The sequence below is a fragment of the Dendrobates tinctorius genome, unplaced genomic scaffold, assembly GCF_039654945.1.
Source record: "Dendrobates tinctorius isolate UK_male_01 unplaced genomic scaffold, ASM3965494v1 ptg000308l, whole genome shotgun sequence".
Lineage (NCBI taxonomy): Eukaryota > Metazoa > Chordata > Amphibia > Anura > Dendrobatidae > Dendrobates > Dendrobates tinctorius.
The window spans coordinates 244,773-267,597 of record NW_027361975.1 but is presented as its reverse complement, the minus strand read 5'-3'; the positions used below and the strand labels follow the sequence as shown (position 1 = coordinate 267,597).

The following is a 22,825-nucleotide window of genomic DNA, read 5'->3' as shown; positions in this document are numbered from 1 at the left end:
AGGTGTGAAACCGCAGCAGAATCCGCACAAAGAATTGACATGCTGTGGATTGTAACCCGCAGCAAATCCGTGTGGAAAAATCCACAGCATGTGCACAGCGTTTTTTGTTTTACCATTGCAAAGAATGGTACTGTACAACGCAGTAGAAACTGCTGCAGACCTGCAGGGCCAGAAACGCTGCGGATCCACAGCAGAATCCGCACCGTGTGCAAATAGCCTAAGGGTATGTGCACACGGTATCTTTATCAGGTGGGGTCCGCTCAGGACTCTGCATGAAAAAGGGCTTAAAGAGAACTGATCGCTAAAATTTGTATTATTTAATTTAAAAGGAGATGTAATAACATTAATAATTTGGCAAAAATGACAAAAAAGCATATACCAAGTGGGAGAAGTCTCCTTTTCTTGGCATGAGCCTATGATTCATATGAGAGAGAGCTACACATACAAACATACCTGCGTACTATAGACATTACAATACATTATCCAGGAAAGTTGGTATATGTATCACTATGAGAGAGCGATAGAAAGTTTATAGTGGCATGCAAACGTTTGGGCACCCCTGGTCAAAAATTACTGTTATTGTGAACAGTTAAGTAAGTTGAAATGATCTCTAAAAGGCCTAAAGATAAAGATGACACATTTCCTTTGAATTAAAGAAAAATATATTTTCATCTTTTACATTTTTAAAAATTACAGAAAGGAAAATGGGCCAATGTAAAAGTTTGGGCACCCTTGGAAATTTGTGCGCCCAAGTAACTTTGACCAAGGTTTCAGACCTTAACCCCTTTGCCACGAAGCCTGTTTTCACAGTTTCTGACCACTGTCCCTTTATGACGTAATAACTCTGGAATGCTTCAATGCATCCTGGTGATTCTGAGACTGTATTGTACTTTATGATAGTGGTAAAATTTCTTCAATATGACTTGCGTTTATTTGTATAAAAAAAAAAATGGAAATTTGTAGAAAATTTTGAAAATTGCACAATTTTCAAACTTAATTTTTATGCCCTTAAATCAAAGTCATATCGCACAAAATAGTTAGTAAATAACTTTCCCACGTTTACTTTACATCAACACAATTTTGGAACCAATTTTTTTTTGGGTAGGAAGTTATAAGGGTTAAAAGTGACCCCATTTTGGAAACTAGATATGAAGCAACTTATCTAGCTGTGTGGTGAGCACTTTGTACCCCCAGGTGCTTCACAGAAGTTTATAATCTAGAGCCGTGAAACGAAAAATTTTTTATTTTTCCTCAAAAATGATCTTTTAGCAACAATTTTATTTTCACAAAAGTAAAAAGGAGAAAATGGACCACTAAAGTTGTTGTGCAGTTTCTCCTGAGTACGCACATACCCTATATGTGGGGGAAAACCACTGTTTGGGTGCACGGCAGGGCTTGGAATGGAAGGAGTGACGTTTTGGATTGCAAACTTTGATGGAATGGTCTGCGGGCGTCATGTTGCAGAACCCCTGATGTGCCTAAAAAGTGGAAATCCCCCACAAGTGACCCCATTTTGGAAACAACACCCCTGATGGAATTTGTCTAGAGGCATAATTTTATAGTAATGATTATAATGCTTTTGGTTTTACTGGTGTATGAATTTATAATGTGGTGTTATATGTAAGATGTGCGGGGTACATCAGATCATAAAAGTGTGTTGTGTCAACAGGGTATAAACTAATTTTATTAATTTGTGGACGTGTGGTACGCTTTGAAGCTATCCTTAATGCAAAGGCCAGGTTTCTCAGGGCAGGTTTCACAATAGTAAATAGTGCTCTTTCGGATTCCCCTCTTGGAGCATACTCTGCACCGTTTTTTGTGATCGGCTTGTCCTCACTGTTTGGGAAACCTCTCCTGGGAAATGTTGACCTGGGACAATACAGGCACTATCATTTTCTGAAATACCTCCCTCTTGAAACTGAAAAGTCCTTGTATTGCCGGCAGATCGGAACAGCACAAAAGATTGTACAGTGCCATCTGTACAATGTGCACGGCCAATTTTTTGTACCATACGTTGGCTTTTCGCATGGCACTGAATGGTTTGAGGACTTCTTCTGAAAGATCTACATCCCCAATGTACCAATTGTAATTCAAGACATAATCTGGCTTTGGGACATGTGCCGGCAATAGGCCCAGGTGAAATCGCGATTCACCCTTGCCTATTAACTAGTTAAATGCCGCTGTCAAACACTGACAGCGGCATTCAACCAGCGTTTCTGGCCGCCGGGCCGGAAATACACGCATTGCCGATGCGTTGGCATAACAACCAGAGGTCTCATAGAGACCCCTACGGTTGTTGATGTCGGATTGCTATGAGCGCCACCCGGTGGTCGGCGCTCATAGCAATGCTGTAATTCTGCTACATATATGCGATCTGCTCATTGCCTATATGTAGCAGAGCCGATCAAGTTGTGGCAACATCTAGCCTCCCATGGAGGCTATTGACGCATGCCAAAATTTAAAAAAATGTTTTAAAAAATATGAAAATAAAAAAAATATAAAAGTTTAAATCACCCCCCTTTCGCCCCGTTCAAACTAAAAACAATTAAAAAAAAAAATCACACATACACATATTAGGTATCGCCGTGTTCAGAATTGCCTGATATAGCAATAAAAAAAAGGATTAACCCGATCGCTAAACGGTGTAGCGGGAAAAAAATCAAAATGCCAGAATTACGTTTTTTTTGGTCGCCACAACATTGCATTAAAATGCAATAACGGGCGATCAAAAGTTTGTATCTGTACATAAATTGGTACCCTTAAAAACGCAAGCTCGGCACGCAAACAATAAGCCCTCAACCAACCCCAGATCATGAAAAATGGAGACGTTACAGGTATCGGAATGTGGCACAATTTTTATTTATTTTTTTTAAGCAAACTTTGGAATTTTTCTTCACCACTTAGATAAATAAGAACCTAGACATGTTTGGTGTCTATGAACTCGTAATGACCTGGAGAATCATAATGGAAGGTCAGTTTTAGCATTTACTGAGCCTAGCAAAAAAGCTAAAACCAAAAACTTGTGTGAGATTGCACTTTTTTTGCAATTTCACCGCACTTGGAGTTTTTTTCCCCAGTTTTCGAGTACACGACATGCTAAAACCAATCATGTTTTTCAAAAGTACAACTCGTCCCACAAAAAATAAGCCCTTCCAGGGCCATATTGACAGAAAAATAAAAACGTTATGGCTCTGGGAAGAAGGGGAGCGAAAAATGAAAAACTAAAAAAGCTCTGGTCATTAAGGGGTTAATAGTCAGTAAAGGCTAAGTATACAGCTGTGATCTGATATTAATAGCCTGGGAAGCTCCATGGGCATTACCCCTTCCCAGGCTTTAAACGTTTGCCCCCAGCTGTCGGCTTTCCCTCTGCTGGTTATTAAAATTACGTGGGAGCCCATGCAATTTTTTTTTAATTTTTTTTCTTTAAAGTTAACAGTTGCTGTCTGGTTACAGCCTATGTACGTTTGTTCTGTTAACGCTCCTACATAGGCTGGTGACAATGTGTGCGTAGGTTTGTGTGCGTCAGCGTGTGAGCGTCAGTGTGTTAGCGTCAGCGTGAGCTTGAGTAGGAGCGTGCTTGTGAGCATCAGTGTGTGATACAGCGAGCAGCACTAACTAACAGAATCCTTGCTGCCTGCCATCTTCGGTGACCGTCTACTTGTCCGTATAACTTTGCAGTCACCAACAAAATGGCTCCGCACTGTGTTCCTAAATCTCATCCTCTTATCCCTTAGCAAACACCCAGAAGGGGAGGAGTGCCATCACACACACACGAGCGGATTCAGACCATATTTACTGCAGTGCAGTAATTTAAGCTAGTTGTACACTAGGTATTTGTGTCAAATTTCAGTAGTGTTTAAAAGTGGAAATACCAAACTTTTAAAATTATTTTTCACATTTTACAAAATTATAAACAAATGATATTTTTAAAAAAAATACCTTCCCTTTAAAGGCAATTAAATATATAATTTGAGTTGCCTCTCGTTTCGATCCACAAATCCATACGTCTGTTTCTTATCTTAACCCTAGAACGCATACCTGGGGCCTCGCAGGCCTACCAGGTTACTTGTTTTCTATTTTCTGTAAAAGTACTTTAGTTAGAATTTTGAAAATCTAGGAAATCCTCAAGTATATAGTTGTTAGTAATTTCCAGTTATTCATATATTTTTATGTTACAGACATTTCGGTATAACAACCTTTTTTTGGGACTACCCCATATTCACGCACCTGGGGCCTTTTAGGCCTGTGTGCAAATAACATGGAATAACTCAAATAAAAATACTTTTCAAAATTTATTTTACAATTGCAAAGTAAGGATGCATTCCCACTAGCACTGGGGTCCGCCAGGAGGTGATCCGTAATGGATCCGTAATCCGTAGAGCAAGTGTTTTTACTATGTCGGAACATAGGTCTTTCTGGACTGGAGCATCAGCTTCTTTGCCACAGTAAATCAGACCATTCATCCCATAATAGCTTGCTGAATCGCACATCCAGAAAATTTTTATGCCATACTTAGCTCTCCTACCGAGCCCTTCCAGCTACCTATCCTTTTGGGGTCAGCTGCCATGCGTCCAAGATCTGTCCTGAAGTAGCACCTGGTGTCCATCAGGAGCCAAGCCTAAAGCCACCATTAGGGCCTCTAGTGAAGAGTCAGGAGCTCACCTAGCTACGCCTCTCCAGGCTCTTTTCAGACCATGCCACAGTGGTTCCATTACTCCCGTTACAGTTTTTAAGGCAAAGAAGTGGAATATTCTGCAAATGCCAAGTCAAACATCAGATCTGAACCCCATCGAGCATGCATTTCTCATGCTTAAGACAAAACTTAAGGCAGAAAGACCCACAAACAAGCAATAACTGAAGCCAACTGGAGTAAAGACCTAGCAAAACATCACAAAGAAGGAAACCCAGCACTTGTCTTAAGTCTGGAAGCCATGAACATTACCAGTCATTGTGTGCTAAGGATTCTCTAGAAAGTATTAAAAATGAACATTTTATTTATGCTGAAGTTAATTTGTCCAATTATTTTTGAGCCTTTAACCCCTTACCAACAGGGATATTTTTAGTTTTGCATTTTCATTTTTTTGCTCCCATATCTTTTGTATTTTTTTTGGTCAAAATGGCTATGTGAGGGCTTGTTTTTTGCGGGACGAGTTGTACTTTTGAATGACACCATTGGTTTTACCATGCTGTGTAACAGAAAACGGGAACAAAATTCCAAGTGCAGTGAAATTGCCAAAAAAGTGCAATCCCACAAGGGTTTTTTGTTTTACTAGGTTCAATAAATGCTAAAACTGACCTGTCACTATGATTCTCCAGGTCATTACGAGTTCATAGACACCAAACATGTCTAGGTTCTTTTTTATCTAAGTGGTGAAAAAAATTCCAAAATTTGTAAAAAAAAAAAAAAAAAAAAAGTTGCCATTTTCCAAGACCGGTAGCGTCTCCATTTTTCAGGATCTGGGGCCAAGCGAGGGCTTATTTTTTTGCATGCCGATCTGACGTTTTTATTGATACCATTTTGATGTAGATATGTTCTTTTGATCGCCCATTATTGCATTTTATTGCAATGGTGCAGCGACCAAAACAACGTAATTCTGGTGTTACGATTTTTTTCTCGCTACGCCATTTACCGATTGGATTAATTCTTTTTATATATTGATAGATCGGCCAATTCTGAACGCGGCGATTACAAATACGTGAATATTTGATTTTTTTTTATTGTTTTATTTTGAATGGGGGGAAAGAGGGTGATTTGAACTGTTATATATATATATATATATATATATATATATATATATTACTTGCTTCAATAGTCTCAATGGGGGACTAGAAGCTGCAGTTGTCCGATCGCCTCTGCTACATGAAGTGGGGCTGCAGCCCTCCTCTATGTAGCAGAAATGATCACTTGCTCACATCGATCCAGGGGTCTTAGATCTCAAGTGTTCCTCCAAGTCGTCGACCCATAAATACATGGATCGAGCCACTGAGGTTGCCGCGATGTTAACCCCGATTGTGACTGAGGTTTCCCAGGTTTTTTTAGAATGCAATCCCGCCTTCCGATCAATGGGTTCTTTCCGGCTGGAGGTGTCTTCAAACAGGATTGAGGTTCTCTTTGCCACTTTGGCTACCAGAGCGTCGATCTTGGGAATGTCTTCCCAGGCTTTGATGTCCTCTGGTTCAAATGGTAGGCGACGACTCTAGGAATAACCTGTCTTTTTTCCGCATCCTCCCATTCCTCTATATCATAGAACGAATGTGGCTGTTGTCCGGGAATACTTTTTCTCTGGGATTTTAATCCTCTAAACATCTCATCCTGTACGGCGTTGGGTTTTGGGGTTTCCTCCACCTGCATAGTATTTTGCACCCCCTTCTTGTGGGTCAGTAAATACTCCCCCTTTTTTTCCTGGTCGGATTCATCCGACATCATCTCTTCGGAGGACACTTCTATCTCCCTAGGTCTTTTACGGGTCCCACCCTGGGGTTCGGACTGTGAGATATGAGCGCATACTATCCCAGAAATTGAAGCCTGGACCTCCTCTCTGACTATGGACTTCATGTCCGACAGTAAAGAAGTCTGTTCTTCTCTGATGATTTCTGAAGTGCACGGCTCACGTAGGTGCTTCTGCCAGGTATCTCGTAGTTTGATGTTACAGATAGCACATGTTCTACCTTTCCCTGACTTCTTGCCATCCTTTTTAGGTGTTGTCAAGTCAGATGCTCCCCCTAGAATACACAGAATAGATGCCATGTGCTTCTATGTGTGGGGTAAGGGCTTAGAGTGGGTATCACTTTGCAAGCTTACTCACATGCCCCTGGCTCTGTTCCAAGCCAATGTCAGTCTTAGCTCAATCCTCCTTGTCCTAAGCTTACAGTAGGGCAGCCAACACATATTTTAGGACCCTATTTATACGATACCCATCTCAGATCTTCTTCTGCCAACGTCTTCGCCGGATCCTCTTTAATGCGTTCCACCATGGAACGCATGCTGGCCGCCACCCGGAAGTGCGCTGCCCGGCTTGCAGAGATTACACCGCCGGAAGCGCACCCGCAGGGCTTTCAGCATGCCGAAGCCAAACATAAAAACCTGATATAAATCTGGTATCGCTGTAATCGCACCAACCCGAAAAATAAAGTTGCCTAATTTATTTATTTATCACTTTCACCAAACGAAGAACGGCATAAAAAAAATTAATAAAACCAATTCTTCACATGCTGTTGATTTTTTCATTCTACTTCCCAAAGATTGCAGTAAGGCTCAGCGCACATTTATCCTGCACTGAGTGCTTACACCGGGGTTTCGGTGTAAATCACTGAAATATGTGATTCAGACAGAACCCTATAATGACACAGATGGAGGTACTGTGGACGCCGTCTGACCTGTGATTCGGTGGCGTCCATCTTTTTAGGATTGCATAAAAGTGCCGTCGCCCACAGTTTTGTGCACTTCTGAAAAGAAGGACACCGCAAAGCATAGACCAGACGGAGTCCAGAGTAATTCTGCTGCCTCATTATAGTAAATGGATCCCTCGGGGGGTTTCAGCTGAATCAAGTCACGCAGAGATTTAGATGGAAACCCCAAAGTAAGTGGTCAGCATAGAGTGCCGAATAACTGTGATAACTGTGTTATGTAAAATGTTCCCAATAAAAGCTTCCACTCAATCCACAAAAAAAGCAAGTCCCCACTCAGATCTGTCATCTGTTAATGGAAATATAGGGGGTTTTCACATTACTGGTAGCACAAAGGCTCTGGAAAAGTGAAATGGCTCCTCACCCACCAAAAAGAAATTCAGCAAATTCTCTGCTCCGAAATCCAAACGCCCCCTCCCTTCTGAGCCCCAGTGTGCCTAAACAGCATTTAGCACCCACGTGTTTGGCATTTCTGTAGTGATGAGAGCCCGCCTAATTTACAGGTGCGTGTCTCCAAAAGCATAAGCTGGGCAATAACGTACTGATCACTACAACGTACTGGTCACTTCAATGGGAGTTTGCAATTTTCACTCAACAACATCCACTGCTGCCCGATTCTGGAAAACACCAATGGAGTCAAAATCGTCACTACATCAGTAGATAAATTCCCAAAGGGTTATAATTTTCAAAGCTGGGTCACAGGAGGGGGGAATTCTGCTTTTCTAGCACTTAGAGGCTCTTTATATGGCATCCACAAACCAGTCTAGGAAAATATGTGCTCCAGAAGGCGAATATCGCTCTGTCCTTCCCGAGTCACTCCGTATGGCAAAGTAGTACTGTAGAGCCACATATGGGGTATTTCTACATTCAGCAGAAATTGTGGGACAAATTCTGGTGCCATTTTTACCCATTTCCCAGTGTGAAACTGTAAAACTTGGGGCTAACACACAATCTTGGTGGTAAAAATGTAAATTATTTTTTCTTCACTGCCAATGGTATAAAGTTTGTGACACAACTATGGTGTCAATATAATCACTGGATGCCTAAATGAATTCATTCAGAGGTTTAATTGGTAAAATTAGGTCACATATGGGGTATTCTGCTGTTCTGGCACCTCAGGGGCTCTGTCAGTGTAACATGGAACCCTCTCAAACAAGTGCAGCAAACTCTGCACTGTAATATGGCGCTGTTGTGAACACTTTTGACCTGGCTTCTGAGTTTGGGCTTCCTCTGGTGGTTGCTGCTGGTAATGGAGCTGGTCTGGCTGACAGAAGTCAATCACCTGAGGAGGATGATTGGAGGTCAGGTGTTAGAGACTGTAGAGATTTAAGTGAGCAACCTTCCCTCAGTTGTTGCCGGTGATTTGGTTTTCTTCCTGAGCATTTTGGAAGTCTGCTTGCCTCCTGCATTGTCCTGCATCTTTCAGATAAGTTATTTGTCTGCTTGAATCTTTTTGCATTTGATCCATTTTTTGCTTTCCTCTGATTTCTGCTTTGCTGGTGTGAGTTCAGCCTTGTTTCCTGCTGAGACCTGTGCTGGACTCTGCTCCATATGCCACAGCTCATGTCCGTCTTTTCAGTATTTCTAATCTAATCCCCTGTTATATCAGTATCTTTTGTTTTGCGTCCAGTTCACAACAGATTTCTGATTTAGTGGGGGAGAGGTTGTGTGGCCTCAGTATTTTTGTATATCAGACGTGTTGGATTTTTTCTTAGGGTTTTTGCGTGATTGCAGACAGTATCCTTTCCTGTCCTGTTCTATCTAGACAGTTTGGGCCCCATCATTTGCTTACTCTATTTTCTGCCTGTGTTTTGTGCCTCATCTTGTCTCACCGGCAATATATATTCGGGGGCTATCTATTCCTTTGGGGTTCTACTCCGGGGCAGTTTAGCATTCCCTTTTCTCTCTTTAGGCTTAGTTAATTCTTTGGTTGTGCCGAGGCATCTAGGGCATCGTAGGTATGTCCCACGGCTAATTCTAGTTGTGTTGTCAGTTTAGGGGTCTGCAATCCGCTAAGTTACCAACCTCTCTGGTTATCTGGTTGCCTAGTCTATTCCCCTGCTATTCTCCTCATAACAACGTAATCATAACATGGCGCTACTTCCCTTCTGAGCTTTGCACTGTGCCTCAAAAGTAGTTTTCGACTACACATGGGGTATTGTTGAACTCAGGAGAAATTTATAAACTTTATAGCTAAAAAAGATTTGGGAAAAATGTGATTTTTTTTTTTTTTATTTCCACGGCTCTACGTTATAAACTTCTGTGAAGCACCTGTGGGTTCAAGGTGCTCAATACACATCTAGATAAGTTTCATAAGGGGTCTAGGTTCAAAAATGATGTCACTTGTGAGGGGTTTCCACTGTTTTGGCAAATCAGGGGCTCTTCAAATGCGACATGGCAACCGCTAATTTTTCCAGCATATTTTACATTCAAAAAGTCAAATGGCGCTCCTTTCCTTCCGAGCCCTTCCGTGTGCACAAACAGTAGACTTCCCCCACATATGGGGTATCGGCAAGCTCAGGAGAAATTGCACAACAAAATGTATGGTCCATTTTCTCCTGTTACCCTTGCAAAAGTAAAAAATTAGGTCTAAAGGAACATTTTTGCGAAAGAGAAGTAAATGTTTATTTTTTTCTTTCACATTCCAAAAATTCCTGTGAAGCACCTGAAGGGTTAAATAAATTTCTTGAATGTGTTTTTGAGCTCCATGAGGGGTGCAGTTTTTTAGAATGGTGTAATTTTTTTTTGTATTTTCTGTCATATAGGCCTGTGAGTGCATTTGTCATCTGACTGGTCTTGGTTAGGCTGTTTCCTCATGGTAAGCTGTCATATAGGCCTCAAGTGTGAGGTGGTCCCGAAAAAATGGTTTTGCAAATTTTGTTGTAAAAATGAAAAATCACTGGTCAACATTTAACCCTTATAACGTCCTAAGGAAAAAAAAAAAAATGTTTCCAAAATTGTGCTGATGCAAAGTAGACATGTGGGAAATGTTATTTATTAACTATTTTGTGTGATATGACTGATTTAACGGCATAAAAATTAAAAGTTTGAAAACTGCAAAATTTTCAAAGTTTTTGCCAAATTTCCATTTTTTTCCACAAATAAAACGGAAGTCATATCAAAGAAATGCTACCACTATCATAAAGTACAACATGGCACAAGAAAATCTCAGAATCACCGGGATATGTTGAAGCGTTCCAGAGTTGTTACCTCATAAAGGGACAGTGGTCAGGATTGTAAAAATTGGCCTGGTCACGAATGTGAAAACAAGCTTCGGGGCGAAGGGGTTAAAAACCTGTCATTCTTCTCTGCACCCACTCTATTGCCCCAGATATCTCCTTCGTATGCTCTGGGACCGAAAATTGTGTATAGTTGTCATGATCCAGGTTGGATGATGACAGAATAAAGCACATGTAACCTTTTTTTTCCTTAAGCTGTGTGCTTAAGTTTGGTTTTGCCCCCGATGGCCATTAGGGTCATTGCACTGTGGTGATTTCAGTTCTAGTTTTTCCCCCGGTGGCTAGTAGGGTCATTGCACTCTGGTTTCTTTAGTTTAGTGCACGTGATAATCACTAGCAGGTGTGATTGCTCTGGTTTAACTATAAAGGTGTGTCAGGTGTTCTCACTCACGGTTGGTGATATTGGTGTTTTCCAACCATCCTTGGTGAAGAAAGGAGCGAGAGAGAGTTCCTGGCAGCTCAGTCAGAGTCCTGGTGTGGAAGGAGCTAGAGAGAGTTCCTTGCAGCTCTGACAAATCTTGGTGAAGCAGCAGCTATTCTGGAGGAAAGCTGTACTGAGGTTCTGGACTCTGTTGCTGGGAGCAAGAGCAACAGAGCAAAGCTAAGTGGTGTTACCCCTGTTTTGTAACTTTCCTTTTGTGTGTTTCAGTGCAGTGGTGGGATTAGTTTCTGCACCGTCCATTTCATTAGAAAGGGCTAGGTGCAGGGCGAGCTAGGGTTTTTAGGTTCCTGATCGGCGCTCGATGCAGAACCGGCCTAGGGATCGTTAGGAGTGTAGAGACACTGACTCAGGGGAGTGCAGGAGGTCTCCACATCCCCGTTCCCTATCGCAGGGCCCTCCATTGTATCAGTTTCCCTGGTGTTTCCCTTTATGATTTAAATTCGCCCTGCTGGAGGCGGTGTATCCAGTTATACGTGTATTTCTGAAATTCGCCTGCTGGAGGCGGTGTATCTGGATGCACGTTATATTATTTAAATTCGCCCTGCTGGAGGTGGTGTATCCATGGTCCCGTGTGCCATAGAAATTCGCCCTGCTGGAGGCGGTGTGTCCAATCACACGTTGACCATCACATTATCACCAACCACATTTTTTTCTCTCTGGTGAGCCATGGGCCAAGTTCAGACCAGTGAGCAGTTGCTGCTGGCCCTCACTGAGATTAGTGAGGAGCTGCAGCAGAATTATGGGTCTGAGGCCTATCCTCTGCATAGCAAATGATCTACCAGCCAAAATGATATAGATAAGCAGCGGGCTAGTATCAAATAGCAAATAAAGATAAAACTAATCTACTTTATTTCAAATATTAAAAAGGAGATAACGTAGTAAAAGTGCACTTAACATAAAAGACAAACAAACGTATACAGACTATCAAAATTCACTTTCCAGATAGTCAATTATGGACCCAAAGGAACTATTACTCGTGTATCATTTATGATGTGAGAGCGTCTATCAAATATAAAATCGTCCCTTTTCAAGTATGCTTTCACAAATCAGCAAACCTCTAATGTTGGGATCCACATCCCCTAAATCGAACAGAAACCTTACATCTTGTAAGAGGTCCTCAGAGATCCCCAGTTCAGCTGAGGCCTTCTGATCCTGCCTGGCAAAGTGTTTCTTCCATTTCAACTTACGGGCGAATAGATGTACAGTTGTGGCCAAAAGTATTGACACCCCTGCAATTCTGTCAGATAATACTCAGTTTCTTCCTGAAAATGATTGCAAACAAATTCTTTGGTATTATTATCTTCATTTAATTTGTCTTAAATGAAAAAACACAAAAAGAATTGTCCTAAAGCCAAATTGGATATAATTCCATACCAAACATAAAAAAGAGGGTGGACAAAAGCATTGGCACTGTTCGAAAAATCATGTGATGCTTCTCTAGTTTGTGTAATTAACAGCACCTGTAACTTACCTGTGGCACCTAACAGGTGTTGGCAATAACAATCACACTTGCAGCCAGTTGACATGGATTAAAGTTGACTCAACCTGTCCTGTGTCCTTGTGTGTACCACATTGAGCATGGAGAAAAGAAAGAAGACCAAAGAACTGTCTGAGGACTTGAGAAACCAAATTGTGAGGAAGCATGAGCAATCTCAAGGCTACTGTAGTTTCCAAGAGAAAAAGGTCGCACTCTGCGGGGTAATGATGAATGTTTATTGACACTGAATTACATGTCACGTCGGCGATGTGAAGGAGAGTGTGTCAAATGGCTGACTACGGCCGTTTCACGCTACTCGAGCGCTTCCACGGGTCAAAGTGCAGGAGGAAATGACGGATACTTATGCATACCAATCACTCCTCCTGCCAGCCACTACAAAACTAACAAGTGAAACAGACAAGTGTACGTGCAGACATATAAAAACATACAATTTACCGCCTCAGCGGGAACAATACCTTTACATGTAAAATTACAAAAATTACAAGGAACAATAAATCATTATCAGTATTACTGGTTAACCCCTATAATTAAGTTAACTCTTCTGGATAATCTATTCCGGACCAAATATGTGCTCCCATTAAATATAATATAATTGTGATATATTGCAACTATGCCGTAGCTCCTGTCACCAGGGTAAAAATCACTGACAGCTATCTTTTTGCCATTTATGTTATAATAATGTCCTAGAAAAACTATTTTCTCACGATCAAAACGGATTAAGACAAATTTAACTATGTAGTACAAAATTAAGCGAATAATAAGCTGCCCCAATTTTATATAAATTTTTTATCAAGCAAAATACCACGCCGAATGTCATAAATTTATATACCACCCAAACATGATTCTTGTGTTATAATCTCATAATATTAAACAAAATACATTTATATGAATCAGTTATCATAAAAAAATGGCCATATCTACTTTATCATTGAAACCTGCGGGACCCGTCGCCCGTGTATCCATGATCCATTTCGATTCCCGCTGCAATAATAATTTATGCAAGTTCCCCCCTTGTGGGGGTAACATCACTTTTTCAATACCCGCAAAAGTAAGGACACCCGGATCCGTCCCATGTACAGTTCTGACATGGTCAATGAGACGTGGCACTCCTTTCCCAGATTTTATCGACTTGAAGTGCTCCCGAAATCGAACATAAAGCGGGCGTATTGTCTTTCCTATATAAAAAAACCGACATGTACAGAAAATAACATAAACCACATGATCAGTCTTGCATGTAATAAAGCTGGACACCGTATGTCTAACTGCACCCATTTGCAGTGTACGATCAGTACAATGATACCTGCAATAGGGACATTGTCCACATTTATAATTACCTTTAGGTATTCCTTGATTTAACCATGTGTCACGTTGAGTTATTAAACGATTCTGGACTAAAACGTCCCTAATCCTTGTACTGCGTCTATTGGAAATCAAAGGTCCTCTGGACACTATATCAATCAATTCCCTGTCTTGTTCCAAAACATGCCAATGTTTCCTTATTACGGATCTGATTTGTCTATCCATGGGGCCATAACGAAAACAAAAGGTAAATCTTTTTTCTTTCTTACTTTCTTTACTCTGTTGATTTATTATGCATCTCCTGTTATCATCCCATTGTGATTTCACTTTTTGAAGTGTAGTATCTAATAAATGGTCAGGGTACCCTCGTTGTCTCAATCTCTCATGTAATTCTCTGGATTGTCGTTCCCGACCCTCGACTGTATTATTGACACGAAATATTCGTAAAAATTGACTATATGGTAATGAATTAACAGTGTGTGTGGGGTGATAACTGTCAAACCGCAATACGGAGTTGGTGGCTATAGGTTTCCTAAAAACCGATGTACATATAGTATCATCCTTGATCTCCAAAAGGACATCAAGAAACTCCAATTTGGTACCTCCAAAATTATATGTGAACACCATATTCATGTGATTAATGTCATTTAAATAGTTAACAAATTCAACAAATGTCTCTTTTGTACCCTCCCAGATTATGAACACGTCGTCCACATAGCTGAGGTATAATCTGATATGTCTGAAATACCTCTGCATATTATAAACGTATTTCTCCTCAAAAGCTCCCAAGAACAAATTCGCAAATGTGCAAGATACCGGCGTGCCCATCGCAGTTCCCACATTTTGACAATACCATTTCGAATCAAAAGTAAAAGCATTGTGTGTTAGAATAAAACTCAATGCATCACAAACGAAATCTATGAAACCTTGCTCTTTCCCTGTCGTACCTAAAATTTCCCTAATAGTGTCAACTCCCAATTGTTGAGGAATTCTTGTATAGAGACTTTCTACATCTATTGATGTTAAAAAGAAACCAGGTTGCCACCCAAACCCATGTATTACTTCTAGAAAAGCTTTAGTGTCTCTTATATAGGATGGGATCTGAATAAGCAATGGCCGTAATAGCCAATCTACATATTGTGAAAGTGTCTCCGTCACTGATCCTATCCCAGAAACAATGGGGCGACCTGGAGGACAAGATAGGAATTTGTGTATCTTAGGTACATGGTACCAATGGGGACGCGTAGGAAAATCAGGCAACAATTTTTCTGCCTTTTTTCAGAAATAATATTTTTTATGACATATTGCCTGAGTAAAGACCTCAAATCTTTTATGAATTTGTGGGTAGGATCCCCCATCAATTTCGTATATGTGACTGTATCTGATAGATGTCGGTGGGCTTCTGCTAGGTACATATCTCTCGGCAATAACACTGTATTCCCTCCTTTATCTGATGGTCTCAACACTGTGTCTGTCCATTCTCTAATTTCTCTCAGTGCTGACTTCTCAGCCACTGTCAAATTTGAGGGAGCTGTGGGATATACTAATGCCTCTACATCTTTAATGACTAACGTCTCAAATAAATCAATAAGATTTCCTGGGGAGACAGGGGGCATATATTGTGATGTTACCCCCCCTAAAAAAGGTGTATAAATCGTTTGTGGGTAGTCACCCCTAGATTCAGTGATACTCAACAATAGGGCAGCATCTTCATGCACTTCTGCCAATGTACCTACTCCTGCCATAAATCCCAAAGGACCCACTTCACATTGCACCTCCCCTGATAATGGAGTGTTAATGGGGTTTTTTTGTAAAAATTGCTTATGCAGATGCATCTTTCTAATGGATTTAAATAAATCAATCTTAAATTCTGTCAAATCAAAACTATCTGGTATACAAAAATTCAGACCCTTGGCTAATAATGAAGGATGAGAATCATTCAACACATGATCAGTTAAATTTATTACTGCATGCGACAGTGTGTCCCTTATCGTCTCGGTCTCCATGAGACTTGCTTTCTCTTGCGGTTTTGTCCATACAGCCTTCCTCCTCTGATCCTCCGCCTAAAGGGATATTATGTCCAGACACACCTGCTTCTGCTGATATCTGCTGGTCAATTGCAGACATGGATAAACTGGCTCCCTCTCCCATGCTTGAATCAGAATCCGTTGTTAAATAATCTCTCCTGTGTGGAGCCTGATTCTGTTTACGATAATGGCGCTTATATTTCCCTTTTCCTGATTGTCCAGTATGTACATTCGTTCTTTGCTTATTCCAACTGAATATCTGGCCATTCAAAAAATCATGTTTGTCTCGTAAAAATTTCTCTCGTTTTCTAGACTTAATCTCTGCCTGCATTGGCAACAATTTACTGTCCATTTTTTTATTATTAAATGTAAGCCACTGAATATCTGTCATTCTCGATTTTAACTCTTCTTGTGATTTCATTAAATCCTCTTTTACTGTGTCATAATTACGCAAGTTGGTATCCAAGACCAATTGCAATAAATCTTGCGAACATTTAAGTAGAATTTTCTCCCATTCCATTCTAAAGGAAGCATCACCTTTGAACTCAGAAATTTCCTTCCACACTCTCAATCCGCGGGGTACACGTCCACAGTCTCTGTAGGACTTCAATGAATTATTGGTCCAAAATAACTTTGTTTCCCTCTCAGCCAGATTCATTAATTTAAATTCCAAAGCTTTAGTGCTTAAAGCCTGCACTTCATCACAAGTTTCACACTCTTTGAAGTAATTATCAACATCCTCCCGACCAGCCTGTAAGCTCTGTCCCAGTGTAGCTGTATCCGCCTCCATGTCCAACGACATGGTTAAACTACTTCATGTGCTGCGTCTGGATAATCCAAACTAACAATCCGGTAACAAAGCGTGCTCAGTCCAGAAACAAATAATGCTAATGAAGTCAATGCAAGAAAGCGGACGGCACCGCTGTTACCGTGTTAAGGTCCGTGGCTGGCAGCAGGCGGAGAGCTCACATCCAGGACTCCCGGGTGCTTGACCTCGTAGCAAGACGAATGTAGTTTCCAAGAGAAAAAGGTCACACTCTGCGGGGTAATGATGAATGTTTATTGACACTGAAGTACATGTCACGTCGGAGAAGTGAAGGAGAGTGTGTCAAATGGCTGACTACGGCCGTTTCACGCTACTCGAGCGCTTCCACGGGTCAAAGTGCAGGAGGAAATGACGGATACTATGCATACCAATCACTCCTCCTGCCAGCCACTACAAAACTAACAAGTGAAACAGACAAGTGTACGTGCAGACATATAAAAACATACAATTTACCGCCTCAGCGGGAACAATACCTTTACATGTAAAATTACAAGGAACAATAAATCATTATCAGTATTACTGGTTAACCCCTATAATTAAGTTAACTCTTCTGGATAATCTATTCCGGACCAAATATGTGCTCCCATTAAATATAATATAATTGTGATATATTGCAACTATGCCGTTTCACTTGTTAGTTTTGTAGTGGCTGGCAGGAGGAGTGATTGGTATGCATAAGTATCCGTCATTTCCTCCTGCACTTTGACCCGTGGAAGCGCTCGAGTAGCGTGAAACGGCCGTAGTCAGCCATTTGACACACTCTCCTTCACATCTCCGACGTGACATGTAATTCAGTGTCAATAAACATTTATCATTACCCCCGCAGAGTGCGACCTTTTTCTCTTGGAAACTACATTCGTCTTGCTACGAGGTCAAGCACCCGGGAGTCCTGGATGTGAGCTCTCCACCTGCTGCCAGCCACGGACCTTAACACGGTAACAGCGGTGCCGTCCGCTTTCTTGCATTGACTTCATTAGCAATATTTTTTTCTGGACTGAGCACGCTTTGTTACCGGATTGTTAGTTTGGATTATCCAGAGGCAGCACATGAAGTAGTTTAACCATGTCGTTGGACATGGAGGCGGATACAGCTACACTGGGACAGAGCTTACAGGCTGGTCGGGAGGATGTTGATAATTACTTCAAAGAGTGTGAAACTTGTGATGAAGTGCAGGCTGTAAGCACTAAAGCTTTGGAATTTAAATTAATGAATCTGGCTGAGAGGGAAACAAAGTTATTTTGGACCAATAATTCATTGAAGTCCTACAGAGACTGTGGACGTGTACCCCGCGGATTGAGAGTGTGGAAGGAAATTTCTGAGTTCAAAGGTGATGCTTCCTTTAGAATGGAATGGGAGAAAATTCTACTTAAATGTTCGCAAGATTTATTGCAATTGGTCTTGGATACCAACTTGCGTAATTATGACACAGTAAAAGAGGATTTAATGAAATCACAAGAAGAGTTAAAATCGAGAATGACAGATAATTAGTGGCTTACATTTAATAATAAAAAAATGGACAGTAAATTGTTGCCAATGCAGGCAGAGATTAAGTCTAGAAAACGAGAGAAATTTTTACGAGACAAACATGATTTTTTGAATGGCCAGATATTCAGTTGGAATAAGCAAAGAACGAATGTACATACTGGACAATCAGGAAAAGGGAAATATAAGCGCCATTATCATAAACAGAATCAGGCTCCACACAGGAGAGATTATTTAACAACGGATTCTGATTCAAGCATGGGAGAGGGAGCCAGTTTATCCATGTCTGCAATTGACCAGCAGATATCAGCAGAAGCAGGTGCGTCTGGACATAATATCCCTTTAGGCGGAGGATCAGAAGAGGAAGGAGGAAGGCTGTATGGACAAAACCGCAAGAGAAAGCAAGTCTCATGGAGATCGAGACGATAAGGGACACACTGTCGCATGCAGTAATAAATTTAACTGATCATGTGTTGAATGATTCTCATCATTCATTATTAGCCAAGGGTCTGAATTTTTGTATACCAGATAGTTTTGATTTGACAGAATTTAAGATTGATTTATTTAAATCCATTAGGAAGATGCATCTGCATAAGCAATTTTTACAAAAAACCCCCATTAACACTCCATTATCAGGGGAGGTGCAATGTGAAGTGGGTCCTTTGGGATTTATGGCAGGAGTAGGTACATTGGCAGAAGTGCATGAAGATGCTGCCCTATTGTTGAGTATCACTGAATCTAGGGGTGACTACCCACAAACGATTTATACACCTTTTTTAGGGGGGGTAACATCACAATATATGCCCCCTGTCTCCCCAGGAAATCTTATTGATTTATTTGAGACGTTAGTCATTAAAGATGTAGAGGCATTAGTATATCCCACAGCTCCCTCAAATTTGACAGTGGCTGAGAAGTCAGCACTGAGAGAAATTAGAGAATGGACAGACACAGTGGTGAGACCATCAGATAAAGGAGGGAATACAGTGTTATTGCCGAGAGATATGTACCTAGCAGAAGCCCACCGACATCTATCAGATACAGTCACATATACGAAATTGATGGGGGATCCTACCCACAAATTCATAAAAGATTTGAGGTCTTTACTCAGGCAATATGTCATAAAAAATATTATTTCTGAAAAAAAGGCAGAAAAATTGTTGCCTGATTTTCCTACGCGTCCCCATTGGTACCATGTACCTAAGATACACAAATCCCTATCTTGTCCTCCAGGTCGCCCCATTGTTTCTGGGATAGGATCAGTGACGGAGGCACTTTCACAATATGTAGATTGGCTATTACGGCCATTGCTTATTCAGATCCCGTCCTATATAAGAGACACTAAAGCTTTTCTAGAAGTAATACATGGGTTTGGGTGGCAACCTGGTTTCTTTTTAACATCAATAGATGTAGAAAGTCTCTATACAAGAATTCCTCAACAATTGGGAGTTGACACTATTAGGGAAATTTTAGGTACGACAGGGAAAGAGCAAGGTTTCATAGATTTCGTTTGTGATGCATTGAGTTTTATTCTAACACACAATGTTTTTACTTTTGATTCAAAATGGTATTGTCAAAATGTGGGAACTGCGATGGGCACGCCGGTATCTTGCACATTTGCGAATTTGTTCTTGGGAGCTTTTGAGGAGAAATACGTTTATAATATGCAGAGGTATTTCAGACATATCAGATTATACCTCAGCTATGTGGACGACGTGTTCATAATCTGGGAGGGTACAAAAGAGACATTTGTTGAATTTGTTAACTACAGTCATATGTTAAAGTTTGGGCACCCCTATTAATGTTAACCTTTTTTCTTTATAACAATTTTGTTTTTTGCAACAGCTATTTCAGTTTCATATATCTAATAACTGATGGACGCAGTTATATTTCTGGATTCAAATGAGGTTTATTGTACTAACAGAAAATGTGCAATCTGCATTTAAACAAAATTTGACCGGTGCAAAAGTATGGGCACATCAACATAAAAGTGACATTAATATTTCGTAGATCCTCCTTTTGCAAAAATAACAGCCTCTAGTCGCTTCCTGTAGCTATTAATGAGTTCCTGGATCCTGGATGAAGGTATTTGTGACCATTCCTGTTTACAAAATAATTCCAGTTCAGTTAAGTTTGATGGTCGCCGAGCATGGACAGCCCACTTCAAATCATCCCACAGATGTTCAATGATATTCAGGTCTGGGGACTGGGATGGCCATTCCAGAACATTGTAATTGTTCCTCTGCATGAATGCCTGAGTAGATTTGGAGCGGTGTTTGGATCATTGTCTTGCTGAAATATCCATCCCCTGCGTAACTTCACCTTCGTCACTGATTCTTGCACATTATTGTCAAGAATTTGCTGATTCTGAGTTGAATCCATGCGACCCTCAACTTTAACAAGATTCCCGGTGCCGGCATTGGCCACACAGTACCAAAGCATGATGGAACCTCCACCAAATTTTACTGTGGGTAGCAAGTGTTTTTCTTGAAATGCTGTGTTTTTTTAGCCTCCATGCATAACGCCTTTTTGTATGACCAAACAACTCAATCTTTGTTTCATCAGTCCACAGGACCTTCTTCCAAAATGTAACTGGCTTGTCCAAATGTGCTTTTGCATACCTCAGGTGACTCAGTTTGTGGCGTGCTTGCAGAAACGGCTTCTTTTGCATCACTCTCCCATACAGCTTCTCCTTGTGCAAAGTGCGCTGTATTGTTGACCGATGCACAGTGACACCATCTGCAGCAAGATGATGCTGCAGGTCTTTGGAGGTGGTCTGTGGATTGTCCTTGACTGTTCTCACCATTCTTCTTCTCTGCCTTTCTGATATTTTTCTTGGCCTGCCACTTCTGGGCTTAACAAGAACTGTACCGGTGTTCTTCCATTTCCTTACTATGTTCCTCACAGTGGAAACTGACAGGTTAAATCTGTGAGACAACTTTTCGTATCCTTCCCCTGAAAAGCTATGTTTAATAATCTTTGTTTTCAGATCATTTGAGAGTTGTTTTGAGGAGCCCATGATGCCCCTCTTCATAGGAGAATCAAATAGGAGAACTACTTGCAAGGGCCACCTTAAATACCTTTTCTCATGATTTGATAGACCTGGTTATGAAGTTCAAAGCTCAATGAGGTTACAAAACCAATTTAGTGCTTCAGGAAGTCAGTAAAAAGTAGTTAGGAGTGTTCAAATCAAGAAAATAAGGGTGCCCATACTTTTGCACCGGTCAAATTTTGTTTAAATGCAGATTGCACATTTTCTGTAAGTACAATAAACCTCATTTGAATCCAGAAATATAACTGAGTCCATCAGTTATTAGATGTATGAAACTGAAATAGCTGTTGCAAAAAACAAAATTGTTATAAAGAAAAAAGGTTAACATTAATAGGGGTGCCCAAACTTTAACATATGACTGTATTTAAATGACATGAATCACATGAATATGGTGTTCACATATAATTTTGGAGGTACCAAATTGGAGTTTCTTGATGTCCTTTTGGAGATCACGGATGATACTATATGTACATCGGTTTTTAGGAAACCTATAGCCACCAACTCCGTATTGCGGTTTGACAGTTATCACCCCACACACACTGTTAATTCATTACCATATAGTCAATTTTTACGAATATTTCGTGTCAATAATACAGTCGAGGGTCGGGAACGACAATCCAGAGAATTACATGAGAGATTGAGACAACGAGGGTACCCTGACCATTTATTAGATACTACACTTCAAAAAGTGAAATCACAATGGGATGATAACAGGAGATGCATAATAAATCAACAGAGTAAAGAAAGTAAGAAAGAAAAAAGATTTACCTTTTGTTTTCGTTATGGCCCCATGGATAGACAAATCAGATCCGTAATAAGGAAACATTGGCATGTTTTGGAACAAGACAGGGAATTGATTGATATAGTGTCCAGAGGACCTTTGATTTCCAATAGACGCAGTACAAGGATTAGGGACGTTTTAGTCCAGAATCGTTTAATAACTCAACATGACACATGGTTAAATCAAGGAATACCTAAAGGTAATTATAAATGTGGACAATGTCCCTATTGCAGGTATCATTGTACTGATCGTACACTGCAAATGGGTGCAGTTAGACATACGGTGTCCAACTTTATTACATGCAAGACTGATCATGTGGTTTATGTTATTTTCTGTACATGTCGGTTTTTTTATATAGGAAAGACAATACGCCCGCTTTATGTTCGTTTTCGGGAGCACTTCAAGTCGATAAAATCTGGGAAAGGAGTGCCACGTCTCATTGACCATGTCAGGACTGTACATGGGACGGATCCGGGTGTCCTTACTTTTGCGGGTATTGAAAAAGTGATGTTACCCCCACAAGGGGGAACTTGCATAAATTATTATTGCAGCGGGAATCGAAATGGATCATGGATACACGGGCGACGGGTCCCGCAGGTTTCAATGATAAAGTAGATATGGCCATTTTTTTATGATAACTGATTCATATAAATGTATTTTGTTTAATATTATGAGATTATAACACAAGAATCATGTTTGGGTGGTATATAAATTTATGACATTCGGCGTGGTATTTTGCTTGATAAAAAATTTATATAAAATTGGGGCAGCTTAT

General features: G+C 40.6%; 1 protein-coding gene across 1 annotated transcript in view; it reads right to left on the bottom strand.

Moving 5' to 3' along the window:
- LOC141073596 (uncharacterized) overlaps positions 1 to 22,825 on the bottom strand; it is a 99,707-nt gene that overhangs the window by 5,665 nt on the left and 71,217 nt on the right. The window lies entirely within an intron of this gene.